Source organism: Pseudoliparis swirei, chromosome 2 (assembly GCF_029220125.1).
Source record: "Pseudoliparis swirei isolate HS2019 ecotype Mariana Trench chromosome 2, NWPU_hadal_v1, whole genome shotgun sequence".
In the NCBI taxonomy this organism is placed as follows: Eukaryota; Metazoa; Chordata; class Actinopteri; order Perciformes; family Liparidae; genus Pseudoliparis; species Pseudoliparis swirei.
The window spans coordinates 19,107,451-19,113,807 of NC_079389.1; positions in this window are offsets into that span (position 1 = coordinate 19,107,451).

Sequence of the window (6,357 nt, forward strand, 5' to 3'; positions counted from 1 at the left end):
CTCTCTCTCTTTCCCCGCACGACGCAAACACATCATGAACCTTTCAGAACTCCTCCCCCTTCGAGCCAAAAAGGGAGGGGCGTGGTTGCCACGGAGACGGCCGAGCCCTATACTGACAGAACAGAGGTAGGGTTAGTGTGTGTGCGCGTGTGTGTGTGTGTGTGTGTGTGTGTGTGTGTTACCTTGCTTTGTGTTTCCGTGTGACTGCCAATCGTTTCCCTCTGTACACGCCTGGCTGCATTTAGCATGAATATGTGTAAAGGCTACTTTTGTTTACTGCCTCTCGCTGGTGTGTGTTTTTGAATTGCAGCCGAGACCAAATTGTTCTGGGCTGCACTGTAATTGAGAGCCGTGTGTGTGTGTGTGTGTGTGTGTGCCCTATGAGTGCCCCTTTCCACTCCCCTCTTGTTTCCGAGCTCTGGCTCATGGCAGGGAACACACCAACATGGAAATGTGGAAATCCCTGTTTCAACAAAGAGGTCATCCCTCTCTCCCACCCTCACCCCGGCCGCCTCTCTCCCTTCCCTCTCAGGCCGCCTGTCAGCCTCACCGTCAAAACTTCACAGTCACTTTACATCTCACGTGTTTCAAGACCATGTTGAGGGAAGAAGGGGTTTGATCCCTGCAGACCACACCTGACGTTTATTGGCTTCTGAGGCCTGATAAGGCAAAAGGCTCATCTAACATCAATACAAAGCATTCCCGCCCTTAAACTGAGATTAGGTGTTCTGCAACCGCTTGTATGCACACACACACACACACACACATCGAAGAACAGCATTGAAATATGTTGACAGAGTCCACAGTTCTTCTCAGAGCCAGACCCCGTGAACAAAAGCATCTATTTCCGAACTGAGTTGCTATTTAACCATTCGCTGAAGTGATTGTAACCATGTATGCGCCCGCCATTTTGACGTGTCATAGCGGGGGGGGGGGGGGGGGGGGGGGCGTGGTACCGATCCAGTTGGTGTGTCTCGGCCAATTCTTGAGTTATAAATGTAATTAAAAACGTATTAATATGGAAGATGTATGTGGTAGTATATATAAATATATTATGTTTTTTATTTTGTTTATTGTTGTTTTTTTGTTGTTTTATTTCCTTCTTTATTTTATATAATTTTTTTTCTTTATTTTGATTTCAATTTAGGATAGGAATTTATAAGCATTTTTTGCTTCTACCTATACCGTTTCAGTCTTTCTCTTTTGTATATTATATAGGATAATATTGTATTGTATTTGATTTGATTGACTGAATAAAATACACAAACACAAACAAAAAACACAAACACCTCCCATTCCGAGGGGTCGACCTTTTCGACTGTTTCCCACTTTCACCCCTCGGTTAGAGCGGACGGATTGACACTCCTATCCGGCCATTCTTCCTGCTTTTCCATTCCTCTTCTTTCCTCTGCTCCCCACTTTTTCTCCATCACTCCCTTTTTCCCATCCTCTCATGTATCTTCTGCTTTTCCCCCGAATTTCTCCCGCAGTTCCCAAAGGCCCGGGGGGTTTCACACGTTCCCAGTGCCGCAGTCAAGGGATCTTCTTTTCCCCTTCGCCTGTTTTACACTCACTATTTATTCACGGTTCCTTCTTTCGTTGTTGCAGTAAACCCTCCGACAGTTACATTTAGTAGAACGCGCTTCCATCAAGGATGTCACGCGCACCAGCTGCCAGAGAAAGGGTTAAATAGGAGCAGACTGGGTGGACAGCTTCACTGGTCAGCAGACATTATTTTACCCTCTGGAGGCCTGGAAATGCAAATGAATGATCTAATTCTGACACTTCATTTGAGCCTTATGAAGTGTCAGAATTAGACCCTTGTAAAACTGAGTAATAGCCAATAATATATATATATATAAATATGTATATATAAAAATATGAATATATATATATAAATATATATACAGGACTGTCTCAGAAAATTAGAATATTGTGATGAAGTTCTTTATTTTCTGTAATGCAATTCAAAAAACAAAAATGTCATGCATTCTGGATTCATTACAAATCAACTGAAATATTGCAAGCCTTTTATTCTTTTAATATTGCTGATTATGGCTTACAGCTTAAGAAAACTCAAATATCCTATCTCTAAATATTAGAATATCATGAAAAAGTATACTAGTAGGGTATTAAACAAATCACTTGAATTGTCTAATTAACTCGAAACACCTGCAAGGGTTTCCTGAGCCTTGACAAACACTCAGCTGTTATAAATCTTTTTTTTTACTTGGTCTGAGGAAATATTCAAATTTTATGAGATAGGATTTTAGAGTTTTCTTAAGCTGTAAGCCATAATCAGCAATATTAAAAGAATAAAAGGCTTGCAATATTTCAGTTGATTTGTAATGAATCCAGAATGCATGACATTTTTGTTTTTTTAATTGCATTACAGAAAATAAAGAACTTTATCACAATATTCTAATTTTCTGAGACAGTCCTGTATATATATATATTTCATTATTCATTCCAAAAAACGTCTCAAAACTTTAGTTAGCTTCTAGCAGATTATAAAGGAATGAATAATGAAATATATATATATATATATAAATATGTATATATAAAAATATGAATATATATATATTTATAAATATGTATATATAAAAATATGAATATATATATAAATGTATAAAGATACATATATATATATATATTTCATTATTCATTCCTTTATAATCTGCTAGAAGCTAACACAAGTTTTGAGAAGTTTTTTGCCAAAGAACATGCCCATAATCAGATCTTCAACCATGAAAAAAAATCCCCCATAAAGAAGTAATGTGTGAGCAGCAGGAACAGCCATCAGCATATTCCGTCATGTCGACAGCCAACATGCCGCTGCAAGTCGCGCCGTCGAATGAATGAGCTTCGAATCCTGGGAAACCTTCCTGGAGTTGTTTGAAAAACCTCCAGCGAGGAGACGTGGCATTGCTGCAACCGTTGGCTGTTGGCAAATGACCAGGGTGGTTCGTCTTCTAACTAGTTTTGGAGTCCTGACTTGACGCAGCGTACACACACAAAAAGGAGGAGGTGGTTGACGATTTATTCTGGGTGGGAACATCTTCTCCCGCACTCACACACACACACACACAACATCACCTGCGCTGCATGGGCGGTCTGCTCGGCCTCGTTTCCTGGCCTTTGTTTCACCTCGTCCTCGGAAGGTCGCGGTGCCTCCCGGTCCTCCTCCGGGTCGCCCCGGGCCACGCGTGTTTGTCGAAGCGTCTGCTCGACGCGGATTCCGAGAATGCAAGTGAAACCAAGACTTTAACGATGGTTTCCCCCACGCCGGCGGCTTGGGTTGCAGCGGCACAGTCGGCGCGGAGACCTCAAAGGAGGAGCACATTCGCAATGCGCCGGCTTTCGTCAGGCAGCGATTTCTTTCACTTTTTATTGGTTTCAAAATCATCCGAACGAGATAAACGTGTAAAAATACCTCAATCATAAATACAGTTTCTATACCTCTGGTTGCAGTCGGAGGGTAAGACAATGACATGAATAGGATGTACAGTATAACTATGATACATGGGTTATTATCACGATTCTAATCACATACCATTTGTACAAGATAGTTCCACCTGCTTCATGTTCCCCAATCAGTGTTCAAATGTGACCCCCGATGCTTGTGATTAGCTCCGCACAGGCTTGACGGATTGATTTGGCAGCGATTGATTTTCTCTGACCACCTCAGACTGGATGTCTGGCCGCACAGTGGGAAGGAAGGCAGCGATGGTACTCTTTTGTCGCTAAATCAAAGGCCCCCGCAGAGGGGGGGGGGGGGGGCAAAAAAAGCACGGCTGGGACCAAACAAGACGGCGATGGATCTTTGAATGACTCTTTTTCCGCCGACCAGCGTGTGTCGAACACTCGCTCGCTTAAAGGCGGCCTCGTGCGCCGCGATCGCGGTGTTCAATTCAATTCAATTCAGTTCAGTTTATTTGTATAGCCCAATTTCACAAATTACGAATTTGTCTCGGAGTGCTTTACAATCTGTACACATAGACATCCCTGCCCCAAAACCTCACATCGGATTAGGAAAAACTCCCAAATAACCCTTCAGGGGGAAAAAAATGGAAGAAACCTTCAGGAGAGAACAGAGGAGGATCCCTCTCCAGGATGGACAGAACAATAGATGTCATGTGACCAGAAGGACAGATTTAGAGTTAAAATACATTCAATGAATATGACAGAGTGTATGAATAGTTCATAGTCGGCGTATTCCACGATGGAGACCTCCACGATCCATCAGGCAGATGGAGGTAGAGAGGAGGAGTGGGCGGAGTCTCAACAGTGGGTGTCGGTTGCGTCCGTGTGTTTTACTGTGGTGTGTGTGTGTGATGCTATCAATTCCGAAGCTAATGGACCGCTCTTCGATGTGCCGGGCTTTATACACACAGAACGTGGGGCAACGTGTGTGTGTGTGTTTGTTTGTTTGTGTCCATGTTTTCATGTGTCCAACACCATCAATCTTCAAACCAATGGGCCAATCCTTCTCTGCCACAGGAGTGGAGGTGCAGTTTGTTGATTGTAAAATCGATGCGAAGCCTCTCCCGGCCCGATGGATCCCCACAGCGTGGACGTCTCCCAGCAACTAAAAAAACTTTTGATTGTGCTGGGATTTCATTCATCACCTGCACTCTTCCCCCCCCCCCCCACACACACACACCCCCCACGCCGGCAGTAATTTCCCCAGATGATTCTACCAAGGAGAGGGCCTTTTATTATTCAGTGGTATGTACATTATTCACATCTGAATGCCTCAGAGAGACAAGACCGCGCGTTCAAACATGCCGTCTGAAATGTTACGGAGACAGCTTGTTACGATCTCAGACACTTAGGAAGTAGGACCCAATTGCACGACCCGGGAGACAGAGATAAAGTATTTGTAAGTACTTTATTTTTCGGTTCTGCAGTGAACAAAATGAAAGCGCTCACGTAGTGAGGGATCAAAAACTTTTCAAGAGCACAACATAACCCGACCTGATCATGGCAAAAGACCAGACGAACTGACAAGGAACACTGGGAGACAGGGAATTTAAGCACATGGTAACAAGACACAGGTGGGACCAATCAGGGCGGGCTGACACTGATGAGCATAGGAGACAGGTGTGATGACAGGTGAAAACAATCAGGAAGCCTGGAATGAGAGAAAGCGAACATAAATGACCTGAACCTCTCTAGCATATCTGTCGGTGCACAACAGTACCCCCCCCTCTAGGGCCAACTCCTGATGGCCCAGGCTGATTGTAAAAGTCGTGGATAAGAGTCTTGTCTACGATAAATGAAGCAGCTATCCAGCTTCTAGCCTCAGGACCGTAACCCTTCCAGTCTACCAGGAATTGCTTGCCCTCCCTATTACGGACCTCCAGTAGCTTACGGACCTTGTAAACGCCACCCCTTCAAAGAACTGGGGCGGTGGAGGGGCTTGAGGCGGGAACAAGTGTGCTCTCACACACCGGCTTGATTCTACTAACGTGAAACGTTGGGTGCACTCTCAAGGTCCTGGGAGTTGCAAGCGTGCCGCCGGGTTGATGACTCTGGACACTGGAAACGGACCCACAAATCTCGGAGCCAGTTTCTTTGAGGCGACATGGAGTGGTAAGTCTTTGGTAGAGAGCCAAACCTTTGGCCTGGACTGTAGGAGGGAGCGACCCTGCGATGAACGTCCGCAACAGCCTTCATCCGAGCTGAACTGGAGAAGAGACTGGCGAGCACCAGCCCAAACTCTGCGACAACGTCTGATCATGGCATGTGCCGATGGAACCATCACCTCTTCCTCGTTGTTAGGGAAAAGTGGAGGCTGGAAACCATTGACACAATGGAATGGAGAGAGACCTGTGGCCGCCGTAGGAAGGGTATTGTGGGCAACCTCGACCCATGTGAGGTGGTCACCCAGGTGGTCTGGTTCCGGGAGACGAGACAACGTGGCGTAGTCTCTAGTTCTTGGTTCAGACGCTCCGACTGTCCATTTGACTGAGGGTGATATCCTGATGACAGGCTGACGGTGGCACCTATGAGTCGACAAAACTCTTTCCAGAAGGCGGAAATGAATTGTGGACCCCTGTCGGAAACAATGTCATTAGGGAATCCATGGATCCTGAATACGTGATTCATCATGACCTCTGCGGTGACTTTGGCAGAGGAAGCTTGGTCAATGGGATGAAGTGAGCCATTTTGAAAATCGATCAACCACTGTTAGAACCGTAGTCTTGCCTCTGGATGAGGGAAATCCTGTCACAAAATCCATCGAAATGTGTGACCAAGGACGATGGGGAATCGGCAGCGGCTGGAGCAAGCCCATCTTAACTTGAGATGAGGTCTTATTACACGCACACACCGGACAAGCCGCTACATACTCGG